We start from the raw sequence: 13,069 nt of genomic DNA, 5'->3' as shown, positions 1-13,069 counted from the left end.
AGCAAACAGTGCTGAGAGCCGTTCTGGACAGCTCACCTATTTGTGCCATATTTGGAGCTCTTTCTCTCTCCTTCAGTCTCTCCTTCTCTGTTTTCCAGTTTTACTGTTTTGAAGAATTTTTGCGGTCAATCAAGTCAAGGAGATTTTGTTGTTGATTGTTTGGAGGAGTTTTCGAGGTGTACATTGCCGCTTGCCAACCCGCAGTTGAATCAGTGTCCCTGGCCACATCACACACACACGCACACACACACACGCTCATTAGGTCATTATAGTCCACGGCTCCTTGCACACTCACACTGATCTGTGTGTACACAGAGTTAATGGGTCAGATTAGAGAGAGCTGTACAGTAATAGCTGCCGCCTCAGCTGCAACACTGTGGTTAACCCAGCGAAGCTCATTAGCTCTGTCCCTGAAAGGCAGACCATTTGCATTTCAGTCTCAATGTGGGAACAATTTAGCCGTCTAATTGGACAGATCAACGAGGGTGCCGTCACTGGCTCTATAACTTCTCTCGCTCGACATTCTGCCTTTCATTATCTCTATGCTTCAAATTGGATGAGTTTAGCTGCAGCTTTGAAATATGTTCACTTCAGCAGTATGAATATCTAAACATTTTCTTGATTACCCTACAATGGACAAAGAGATATGTGCATGCCGGCTGCTATCAGCAGAGCAACATTTCAGAAAGATAAGTCCTTGTATCTGGTTACCTTTCTAAATCATAATGTAAACTATTTTCTGTTTGTATTTATGTAGACAGACCAGAGATGTTTTCGCAGCAGGATGGTTTGGCAACGCCGAGAATCCCTAGTGAGGGAGAAAGAAAAATGACGGGCAATGGAGAGAGGAATGAAGTCTCATTTGGCTCGAGACCCGCAACCACCCACCCACATACAGGAGAACAAGGACCCAGTTGGATGAAGTTTCTGATAGACCACTGCAGTGTGGGAAAGCTCATCACTCATCTACAAATGGTTATGAGGAAAAAACTAAACGCCACACACAGGGCATTTGTTTGTGAAAAACTTCCAGTGGATACAGAGGAACCTGTGCTCACACTCACATGCATATACATTTACATTATCAGTAAGGATGCATTAAACTGAAATCAAGAATATATTTTAAAATATATTTTAAATAAATGCTGTTCTTTTGAACTTTCCATTCATCAAAGAATCCTAAAAATAGATTACATTTTCCACAAAAATAGTCAAAACAGTAAGCGGTTTTCAACACTGATAATAATATGAAAGGTTACTTGAGCAACAAATCAGCATATTAGAATTTTTCTGAGGGTCATGTGACACTGAAGACTAATTGTAATAATATTTCACAATGTTACTGTTTTTACTGACATTTAATCTATTAGCCAGTCTTTCTGCGGGTCGAGTGAGACGAAAATCGTTTAATCAAACCGATTCAATTAGAAAATGTGAACAATAAAAGCGCTGGCACCTCATGGAACAATTTTCATTAGTAGCCTATAGACAAAAATACACAAAAGTAACTGTCAATAATATGTCTAAAACATAATTTGCTTATTGTTAAAACCTCTCTCTTTCTAGTAACTCAGCATGTCTGTGTAGACCTTTTTATGAACATCAGGAAGTCAGGAATTTTATAGACAGACCTTTAGCAATTTGTCATAGTATTAGCCTCAACTCAATTTTATTGACTACTGGATCAGAACAAACAACTTTAGAACAAGACAATTACTGTTACTAAACTGTCTTGGAGGAGCATAGGTTTCCTTCATGACTCGGAGGGAGTATTTGGCTGAACATTTGATGTTCAGGCCTGAAGTACTGTGAAACTGTCTGAGACAACGATTTTGATCAGAAAGCTCTGATTTGAGCTTAAACTGATTGGCTTTCACAGAAACCAGAGCAGTCCAGCTGAAGAACTACTTGGCGGCATCCAACGAAACCCAGTAACAAGAAACTACGTGTTACTGTTCCTGTTTTTCTTGTCATAGTTGGACCTAATAAGGTTGTAATCTTGTTAAATCGTTCCTTTTCTCGTTATCGTGACCTCCTCCGGAGTTTTAGTCATTGCTTATTTTCCTGAGAGACTCAGAAACATGATTTTCAGAGGAGTGAAGCATTCAGATTGTAGTATTAATCAGACTCATTTCTCAGATTAGCGAAATCCCTTGTCGAAACAAACGACTGACCTCAGCCGAGTGTAGACTCTCATTGTTTTTCCTCAGACAACAGGGAGGAAGCCTCCGACCTTCACTCCGCTTTCTCCATCTTTTCCTCTATCTATCTCGGTATCGCTGACATCACAGTGGAAGCCTTTGACTTCCTGTTCCCTGGACACCCTCAACTTCTGGAAATCTTGCGCTGAACTTTTGATGTCTTCCGCAGTTTTGGCATAGCTGCAGGGTGTAGGTGATTGAGAAATCTCGTCTCTGGTCACAAGAGACGCAGACATCATGAGTCCTAAGTTGTTTTTGTTGATAGGATCATGGAAAATGTGAATATGTACAGTTTCAGATGGAGCTCTAATCAGAAGCCTCAGAGTCATCTCAGACTCAGCCTGCCGCACTAGACTAATTTCATTGAGATTTGTTTTGATTTGTTTTGATTTTTGTTTTGAGATTTTATCCACAAAAATGTGATATGTTCAGTGTGCATGTGAGAGGGAAAAAGAGCGAGAGAGCGAAGAGCTAGAGAGACAGATCCAGATGGATGCTATTTTTGATTTATGGGAAAACATTTCTGCTTTTTACCTTCTTGCAAAAAACCAGATTACAACTGAACAAACCCCAAGTACTCAGATAACATCGCAGAGTAATCCCAATCTGGCAAGGGCACCGAACAAAAGAAGAGAGGAAGACAGGCACACAGAAAGAAAAAGAGCGAGAGCAAGAAGGCCAAGAGAGAATGATGGAGGGAAATCGAGAGATAGGGTAAGAGATGAAGTTTAAAAGAAAAAAAAAGATGACAAGATGTAATGTTGTAGGTATGCTTGTCATCGCTTGGTGGGACGGATGTTCCAGCCAGCTCTCATAAAGTTAGTGTGCTTACGAGGACCTCTGCTGGAATAAACACGTAATTCATCACAGTTTTGGATTGGTCGCTTCAGAATAGCCAGTAAAAATAAAGACGTTTCTTGATATTATCATTATATCGTTATGTTTGACACTGCTCACTTTGTGATGGGTTAGTAAATAAACCCGCACTGTCAAGGTTTCGATTTCCCACATTATAGCTAACACACGTAAACCTTGGGGTAATATTCTCATTTGCATATTTATGACGTTAATAATGTTGACTGGACAAGTGTAGTACGCAAAAGGTCATATGTTGTTAACTTTTACATTTTACAAGGTAAATATTATATTCATAAACAGAAATTTGCGAAATGCATACCAAAGTGTAATTTATTTTTATCAGAAATGGAGATTTTGAAAAAGTCTCTAATGCAAATTAATAATAAAAAGAATGTCATATTGTTAGATTTCATGGAGAAATTCTTTTCTGATATAGCTCCCCCGCTGCAACCGTTGAATACGTCCTAAGGAAAAAGGAAGAAAATGTGAACTATTGTTTAGTTGTTTCAATGTTTTTTGTTTTATTTTATGTTTATTTATCCATTTATTTTTTATGTTTTTTTTTTTTTTTAATCTGTTTGTCTCCCTTTAGAGCTCTGTTTTAATGTATAATATTGCTTTGATATTTTGTGTATCTGGATTTACTTGTTAATATTTTTGTACTGTTCAGTCTTTTTTCTTGAATAAAAAAAAAAGTAAAAAAAAAAAAAAAAAAAAAAAAAAAAGGTCAGCAAAGACTGTTATGTAAATTTGCTCCTGTTGTTTTAAATATTCTTAAAGACACTATGAGTCTTCAGTAAACTCAACTGTATCCTTTTAACTGTTTTTTCTTAAATGCTGAACGTTTTTTGACTTTACAGAACGCATTAATATTTAATGAGCTAAGTTAAGAACGTTTTTGATTGGTTGTCTGTTGCTAAATAACTTGTAATATTGCGTTGTTATATATTAGCTATATCTTTATGCAATTCAGGTATTAACCTACTAAAAGTCATGCAAAAGAAAAAAAAATACAAACGTGAGATGTTGCTTAACCCAGTGAAAAATCTGCCTTTTCTTGGTGTTCAGAAATACATTAACATGGAATTAAGTGTAATGTAAAAAAAAAAAAAAACCGCCAGATCGAGACAGCGGGGGAGAAGGACATAAAACAGTGAGAGTGTTATGGTTTACTTTAGATAAACTCAGGGATTTGATGGACAGCATGGCAGCGGTTTGGAAAGAGCAGAGGAGCAGGTTTCACTCAGTTACAGTAGAGCCTTTGTTTTAAGACCTTATTATTGTTTTTGCTGAAGCTCTACCACAGGGAGCTGGAACACACCCTCACAAACAGAGTGGTGATGAGTGTAAATTTGAGAACTGTCAATATTGGTTTTGCAAAGCAGATATTGATTTGTCACGAGTTTATCATGAACGTGATGGTGGTTTTCATCTTATTTCGTCTTCACTTTTTTTCTTTGTTTCTCCGCCATACACACACATGCACAATTACAATAAGAGAATTCGTTTTTTTATTGTCCATTCCAGTCAATTTTAAACCCTGGATTACACCCTGAAAATACATATTTACAAAAAATATTTGTAACACATGCAGACTGTAGATAGAAGTTGCTGGAACAGTAACAAGGTCATTTTTGAAGGAATAGTTCACCCGAAAATTTAAACTGTGTGTGTGTCTAACTGATATTTCCTACATTTTGGGGACCAAATGTCATCAAAGATAGTATACCAGTAAACTTTAACCTTGTGTAGACATTTTTCGTCCCAATAATGAAAACAAGTATATAAATCGTACTGAATGAAGTTTTTTGAGATCTAAGAAAATACAGTTTGTACAGTATAAAAACCATTAATGTCTATAGAATGTCTCTATAATGATAAAAATACCTGTTTGTGTGTGTGAGAGAAAGAGAGAGATGTGAATGTTTTGTGGTTAGCCTGTCTAGAGCCTTTCAATCAGGGAACATCATTGTTGATGACGTGTACTGAAACTTCTCTTGCTCGTGTACCCGCGTTCAGGGTCAAAGGGCAAAGTTTAGGGGCTGCATGCTGGGTATTAATTTACAAGATGGCTGTCCTGACTCTGTCCTGAGAGGATGGTTTGATGCTGCCTTCACTGATTACACCAGTGACATTCAGAGATGATGACAGCCTATGATTGAGCTGAGAACCTCCTGTTGACCTCCTCTTGCCCCTGACGAAGTGAGTCTCCTGGGGGTCTCTCCTTCAAGAACCCTTACCCATCTCCCCCCTGTACAGAAGAGCACCGGCCCTCCTTTCTCAGCTCTAATCAGGTCTGTTTCAGTCCCGTGGCTGAGATCCCTCAGTAATGAACCACAACTAATTGGACAGATGCGATCGCCGTGACAATCGGGTCGTCATGGATACCAGGTTACCAGGGCCTGATATTTGATAAATAGGTGGGAATGAAACACAGGCTGAAGGATTGATATGTCAGCCACATAATCATGTTCGTGCGATTGAAAACATATGAAGGCCTTGGACATGCATGTGGACATTTGCACACTCCTGCCTGACTCAGACTTTCCAAAAAGTGGTGTGGTATTACAGAGGAAATTAACGTATGGTCCGCATTTGTATCGTGTAGTGAACACCTCTTAAAATCTATACATTTAAACACAACTTTTTGAGATGTAAACTAAAATGGCTTTTTAGTTCAGAGTTTGTGCCAGAATACTGCCAGGAGCTGTTCAACTTCTTTGGCAGGTAATGAAAATTGATTCTGTCCACTGGGACCTTAAAGTATATGTTGTTCTAGCTAATCAAAAGAGCTATTTTAAACAGTTAGCACTGTGCTAAGCTAGTACGCTAAGATCTTAGCTGACTAACAAAGGCAAACTGACAACAAAACAGAAGATAATTTGTCAATTTTACCTCAGTAATATAATGTAATATGTGATTTTAAAGAAATAAATGAACATATTTCAATGTTAAAAGGGATAGTTCACAGAAAAATGAAAATTCAGTCATCTTTTTACTCACTTTCTTCTGTGGAACGCAAAAAGATTTTTTGTTTGGACCTTATTGACTTTCATATATAGACAAAAAAATAAGACAAATGTCTTTATGTGTGTTCCACAGAAAAACCATCCCTTTAAAAATAAGATACACGGTAAAACGTTTTCCTGTCATTTATAATCAGGCACAGAACAGTCTTTGGTCTGTTGTGAACCTAGCGTACTCAAGATGAATATGTGAACATTTTTCTTTAACATGTCCTTCCATCTGTTCCCTCAGGCCTGCTTTCCCAGGGAAAGATGATGAAGGGAACGAAAATAAGGAAAAATGAAAAACAGAGGAATAAAAGAGCTACAGCTCAAAAATCTCAACACAAACTGTTCCTACTGCGCTGCTACACGGCCTACTGTTCTACCACCTCAGAGACGCGGCGAGAGAGAAACAGGGCAAGAGAGGAGAGGAGGAAGGAGACCCTGACGAGGACATGCCGATTCCACCCAAGAGAGCAACGCTGGAAGAAAGAAAAGCGAATAAGAGATTGGATGACAGAGTTCCAGCCGAGAAAATAAATGAAGAATTTAGGTAGAGTGTTGACTTTTTACTCAACAAGAGAGAAAGATGGTTAGTTAGAAATAAAGAGGGAATGGACAAAAATGGGAGAGAGACCAGAAGCAGAGTTTCTATTGATGTAGTGAAACAATACTATGTGTGTGTGGGTGTGTGCACAAGAAAGAAAGTATTTCTGTGCCACTAGCGACACCAAACGGAACTGCTAAACAATAATTGTTTTCAAACAAGTTTTCCAAACACTCACCCATTCATTGGTCAGTCATACGGATAGCCCCACCCTTAAACTCAATCACTGTGTATATTTATAGTTGTCACTTGGGAAAAAAGTATGGTTAGATTAAAAAATGACACACTTTGCCTTTAATGTGCCTGTTAATTTTATGTACTGTGCATGTTAAACTTTAATTTTCTTAAGACCTTCATCTTTGGAACACAAATTAAGATAGTTTTGATGAAATCTGAGAGCTTTCTGACCCTGCATAGACAGCAACGAAACTGACACGTTCAAGGCCCAGAAAGGTAGTAAAGGCATAATTAAAATAGCCCATGTGACATCAGTGGTTAAACCTTTATTTTATGTAGCTATGAGAATACTTTTTGTGTGCAAAGAAAACAAAAATAATGACTGTCAGTTTTCAGTTTTCAGTTTTCAGTTTTCGACGTTCATTTACACTCACATGTGTTGTGGTACTCTTGCGAACGTGCATCAAAGACTGACACAGATGAGAAGAAATGGACTATTTTGACGATGTCCTTAGTAGCTTTCTGGGCCTTAAACATGGTAGTTGCATGGCTGTCTATGCAGGGTCAGAAAGCTCTCAGATTTCATCAAAAATATCTTAATTTATGTTCTAAAGATTAATGAAAGTCTTATGGGTTTGGAATGACAAGAGGGTTAGTAATTAATGATAGAATTTTGATTTTTTTTTAAAATAACAAGTGCATATAAATGAACAATTGAGCCAATTAATAAATAAGAATAAGAAAGTTTAACATGCACAGTAAATAAGATTAAGATGTTTAATATGCACATTAAAAGCGAGGTGTGTCATGTTTTAATGTTAACATACTTGTTTCCCTATAATTATGCCATTTTAATGATGTCCTTACTACCTTTCTGGGCCTTAAATGTGGTAGTTCCATTGCTATATATGCAGGGTAAGACAGCTATATATATGCATCAAAAATATCTTAATTTGTGTTCCAAAGATTAACAAAGGCCTTAAGGGTTTCCACTGTTCGCAACAATATTAAAAGATTAAAATAAGTAAATCCAATAGTTCTATTTAGAATTAAGTCAAATTTAAGAATTCAGGAATTTGGAGATTAACAAAAAATAAGAAATTTACATTGTTATTTGTTTAGCTTGGTTTATTTTACATAATTTATGCCCCCTTGGAGGTTTGGTTGAGAACCACTAGTTTAGAACAAGGTTCTCCAACAAAAAAAACAAAAAAAAAACAAATCTTCTAAAAACCTTTTAAAATTTGAATTCGCTTTTCATTTCATTTCGTAGTACTTTTCTCCCTCAACATTCTTTTCTACTTGTCTTGAACAGGTGCATTCAGGTAGAAGGTGACGGAGAAAGAGTGTAATGAGATGGGGTGTATCAGGAAGCTACAAACCTCATTCCACAGACTCAAGGAAACACAAACCATTAGACAACACTGTCTTTCAGGAACCAGACAATACCCTTTTCATCAACGAACAATGTGTGTGTGCACATATTTGCTGAGAGTCAGGCACACCTTTGCAGGTAAATTGCATTTTCTTTTCCTTTTTTTTTTTGCCATCCCGTTGGCAGTTGCTGTCATTCAGGTGTCTGTCCGTTATTGCAACATTTGGCGCTATTCAAATGAAAAACATTACACAAAAGATCCTTGTATATTGGCAGGTGATACTTGTTTATGTTCATAATACTTGCACTCTTATGAGATTTCCTTCAGACAACAAACTGACACTGTTGTAATTCTCAGTGACTCTGTAAATGTAAGCTAAAGTCCAGTTTATATGTTAATGAGAGTTAGTGGACTCCAGAGATGGTCTACATTCACTCAGAATAACGTCTTAAGAACTCTGAGGACAGTCCACAGTACATTTTTGCCCTTGAGATCCATTCGGTGTAAAGTCTTAGCACATTTGTTTAAAAGCCGCAACACATGCAGACACAAAGGAGTGAATTAGTTCTAATCATAAAGTTGTCATCGGCGGCTTTGGAATGTTCCGGGTTGCCGTGGGCAATAAGTGTGAACCTTCACTCATTTAGACAGATTACATTCCATCTGTGGTTAACAGACTATCTAAACAAATACTACCAGGTGAAATATTTAATTAAACACAAACACATTTACCCAGCTATCTAAACAGGGACATACAAAAGGCTTCTATTGTTTTAATACCTAGCTCATTTTCACTTTTAGTTCAGTTTGGCCGCCAAACTATAGCTACATATTCATATACACACATTTTGTAAATCTATATAAAATTGTGAAGTGATAATTACTTCAGATTAACCCTACTTTTAGGATGTTTGAATATTTAGCTTACTTTTGGTGATGGAAACTGTAGCTAACTATATGCGCACACACTTTCTCTTTTTAAAAGCTGCATTAGCGTTAGACCTAACCCAGAGTTCAGGGTTTCAGTCAGGTCACTGTTTACTGAAACCCCAGGTGTGAGATCTCACTCTCCCGGACATGTAGACACAGTCTCAACGTGATTTTCTTCAACGCACGTCAGCCCACTGACTTCACATGCGCAAACATCCAAAAACAACACTTGAAGATTTTATTTATCACCCTATGCTTACGTTGCAGTCTCCATCGCCTGTTTGCTGCTGTCCAGCTCCAGTCAACCTCATATCACATGTATTGCGCTTTCTTCCATCTTTAGCCCACTATCTGCCCCCATGCTAACACATAAGCCGCTATCTGCCCCAGGCTGAGTGTTTCTGTAAAACTAACTCTGCTGCCAATTATTGGCGAGAGGCTGTTTCATTTTGATGTGGGTAATTTAACAAGAGTCCCGTAAACGTCTGCATTTTTCTTTCAGAGTGCTGTAGTTTTGTCTCTCATTTCTTTAACAAGCTGGAAAACACTTCAAGAGGAATCAGACTCCAACACATGCAAACCAGCTGCAACAGGTCAACACAAATGATCAACAACAGGATTTGAGTGTGTTGGATCCTTTACCGAACAGAATAAAGATTTTCTGTTTAAAAAATGAAGCCATTCCATTGAGTTGGAAATTGGATAAATATTTGCTCAATTAAATGCAATTTGGGCAAGTAAGTGCAACTGATATGTGTGTAATTATCGTAATCTGAGAATGTTCTGATAATTATGCAATTCGTTTGATGCCAGTTTTGGAACACGCAGAGAATATTCTGAACATTGCTCTTGCACCTCTAATGAAAATTAATGCTGCTTTATTTTCCCATCTCACCACCAAAGCACTTGCCTTCATGAGGTTTATTAAATAAATCAATAGATTGATATTAAGAAGCAATGCCCTCTAGTGTCTTGGAAAGGAACTTTTCTTAATGAATAAAAATGACAAACCAAAGATTTGAATTCTACTCTGTTTACTCATGTTTTCCCAAACTGTGAGCACAACCAGTTACACTGACTAGAGATTAAAGCCTTCAGGCTTCAAAAAAAGATGCAAAATCAATATAAACCTCCTGACTTTTATACTATTTTTGTAAGAAACATGCTTTGCTACTTTTGTTATTTTTTATTTAACATTACCATACATTTTTCCTTTCTGGTGAGCTGCTAAATTCGGCATAAAATTAAAATCCACTATTATCTGTTTTCTAAATGCATGTTATGGATCTTAATGTTAGCAAATTCATGTTTTATTTTTTCAAGTGTTTTGATCTTCTGATGTTTAATCAAAAAGCCATACCTGGACCTTTCAGCTTAAACTTTGCCCCTTCAAGTTCACACTGATTCATCTGGTTCCATTTTTTAGAGCAATGCCACCGTCTCCAAATCCAATCAACAAATGATGCCTACACTCTAAAAAAAATGCTGTGTTAAAAACAACCAACTTTGGTTATTTGGCAACCCAGCGCTGGGCAAATATTAGACAGAACACATGCTGGGTTATTTTGACCCAGCTGGTTGGGTTAACGATTTTATTTAAGTCAACTATTGTTTCAAAATTATTATATAGCTGTCTTAGAATGGGCTGGAAATTAAAAACACAGAATTTTAGAGGCGACAGCAATAATCAAAACATGAACATTTATTATTAAGCAAGAACACCCATGGACAAAAATATAGGACCAATTGAATTAATTTGGGTGAATACAGCATAGTTTATAATATTACATACCGTTAAACGCATTTAACAATCATTTTAGAAATAAAAAAATGTAACATTTAAAAGTAGCATTTTAATTCAAGTGTATTCAACCATTCTCTTTAATCACTTTTTTGCTGAAATAGTGCTCATGCCGGTGACGGGCTGCTGTTCGCCAGGGGAACTACAAACCTCAGACCCCCATCTTGCGTTTCACTTGTTGCTGAAAGATGCCGTGACTGACTCCATAACCTGCCCATAAACAAACAGTATTGAGGTTAGAGAATATATTTTAACATCAAATAAATTAAACTGTAACAAATAAAATCAGTTTATTTTATGCAAGAAGAAAGGCATTACCATCACGCAAAACGACCGCTGCTGACGCAGCTGACTGACATCTCGTCCTTTTATGTTGCATTGGATAAAATAATATAATTTACACCACAGTAAAGACTTTACAAATGGAATAAAATGTATACACAACTTTATTTCACTGAAGAAATGCACCAATAACCACTCTCCTGTACAGGATGCAAAAAGTCTGTGCTCTGATTGTCAGATACAAGGTCAAACCAGCGAATGGGTAAAAAAAAAATTAAAAATTAAAAATGACCCCGCAGCTTAGTTACAGAAAAACTACCCAGCACCTGGGTAAAAATATGAAAAACAACACAATAAAATGTCCCAATATGCTGAACCCAGCATTTGGGATTAAAAAAATAAATAAATAAATAACCCAGCATTTTTTTAGAGTGTAGAACCAAGTCCCATCTTACTTTTTTTTTGGTGGTGATAAATGGTGATAATTCATTACCACTAGTAAATACATCACAACACAGAAGAAAAGGCCTGTTGCTAGTGCTACTTGCGTTTCATCATGACTTTATCTGCACCCAGATCATTTATATGAGTCCAGAATAAGTCAAGAATTTTTGAGAAATCATACAGATTGAAAACAGATCACTGCAAAATTCAACTTTTGCAAAAGCAAACCACTGTTCAACACGCATCACATTACATGAAATACATTTAAAGGAACACTTACTAAAAAAAAAAAAACATGAGAACATCAATCCTGTCGAGTGAATGAATTTGCCTACATTGCACACAGACACACACAAAGTGTTATCACAGGAAGTGGGCACGAGATCCTAGGCCCGCAGTAGATCAGCTCTGGTTCGTCTCTTTGAGATGGCGTTTTTCGGTGGTGTTCACGGACGCTCACCTCGCCTTCACGCTGGCACCCAACCGTGTTTTTCTAACCTTTGGTGTGTTTATGACTCACCCCTGAGCCGAGATGTGTGTGGTTCATTTGTTTCACTCCCCTTGTTTTCACTGGCCTCCAGCCCTGCTGTTATTCATAGGCACCCTAATCACCAGCGGGGAATATGCTTTATAATCACAGACCACATGTTCTCAGAGGCTGGGGCGGGAGGAGGAGGGTCTCTCGGGGAGAATTAAATAAATAAATATATAAATAACTTTTAAAAAATGTCTCCGTATTTGGTATCCACACATCTGTTTTCATTGAATGCTATGGAACAATTTTCAATGATCAAATCAATTACATACATTCTTACACATGCTCCGGCCAAGATATTTTCGGCTGCAGTCGAGTTAACGCACATCAAACATCAGTTCTGCTCTGATTCTGATGAACACCCGATACGTCTGCTGCACCTGAACGGATGGCGAGATTCATTCCTTCACGCCTGCAGTGTTTGTAATTAGTTAAAGCTGTGTGACGCACAGCCGGAGGAAAAGTCTGATTCTTTGACTCAGGGGAATGATAGAGCATTTTAAAGGCACTAATCATATTGTGGCAGAACATCTACCAACGTAACAGGGAGAAAACTCAAAATGAGGTGGAAGATAAACCAATGACATGATTCTTTTGCTTTGACAGCTGCTAAAACATCTTCAAATCAGGCCCGCTGAGTGCTTCTCATATAATTCCTATGTGTTCAATAATCCGATCTGTGCTTGTGGAAGCAGTTATGCTTTAGAAATGACACATGATTATTAAAATAATGTTTATTTTCATTTCGGATTGATTTTTTTCCCACAAAATATCTGGCGAAAACTGTGGCCCCTTTCTATGCAGCGCTACTACCATTATTCCAAGCCGACAGGTGGCGCTAGAGTGTGAC

At 37.4% G+C, this 13,069-nt stretch overlaps 1 long non-coding RNA gene across 1 annotated transcript; it reads left to right on the top strand.

Annotated features, from left to right (window-relative positions):
* Positions 1-6,374: 6,374 nt before the first annotated feature.
* LOC127175098 (uncharacterized) lies at positions 6,375-9,782 on the top strand. The gene is made up of 3 exons (XR_007828943.1): positions 6,375-6,620; positions 8,167-8,364; positions 9,660-9,782. It is a non-coding gene; the product is annotated as an uncharacterized LOC127175098 (long non-coding RNA).
* The last annotated feature ends 3,287 nt before the right edge of the window (positions 9,783-13,069 follow it).

The sequence above is a fragment of the Labeo rohita genome, chromosome 13 (assembly GCF_022985175.1).
Source record: "Labeo rohita strain BAU-BD-2019 chromosome 13, IGBB_LRoh.1.0, whole genome shotgun sequence".
Classification (NCBI taxonomy): Eukaryota; Metazoa; Chordata; class Actinopteri; order Cypriniformes; family Cyprinidae; genus Labeo; species Labeo rohita.
This window is presented reverse-complemented; position numbering and strand designations above follow the sequence as displayed.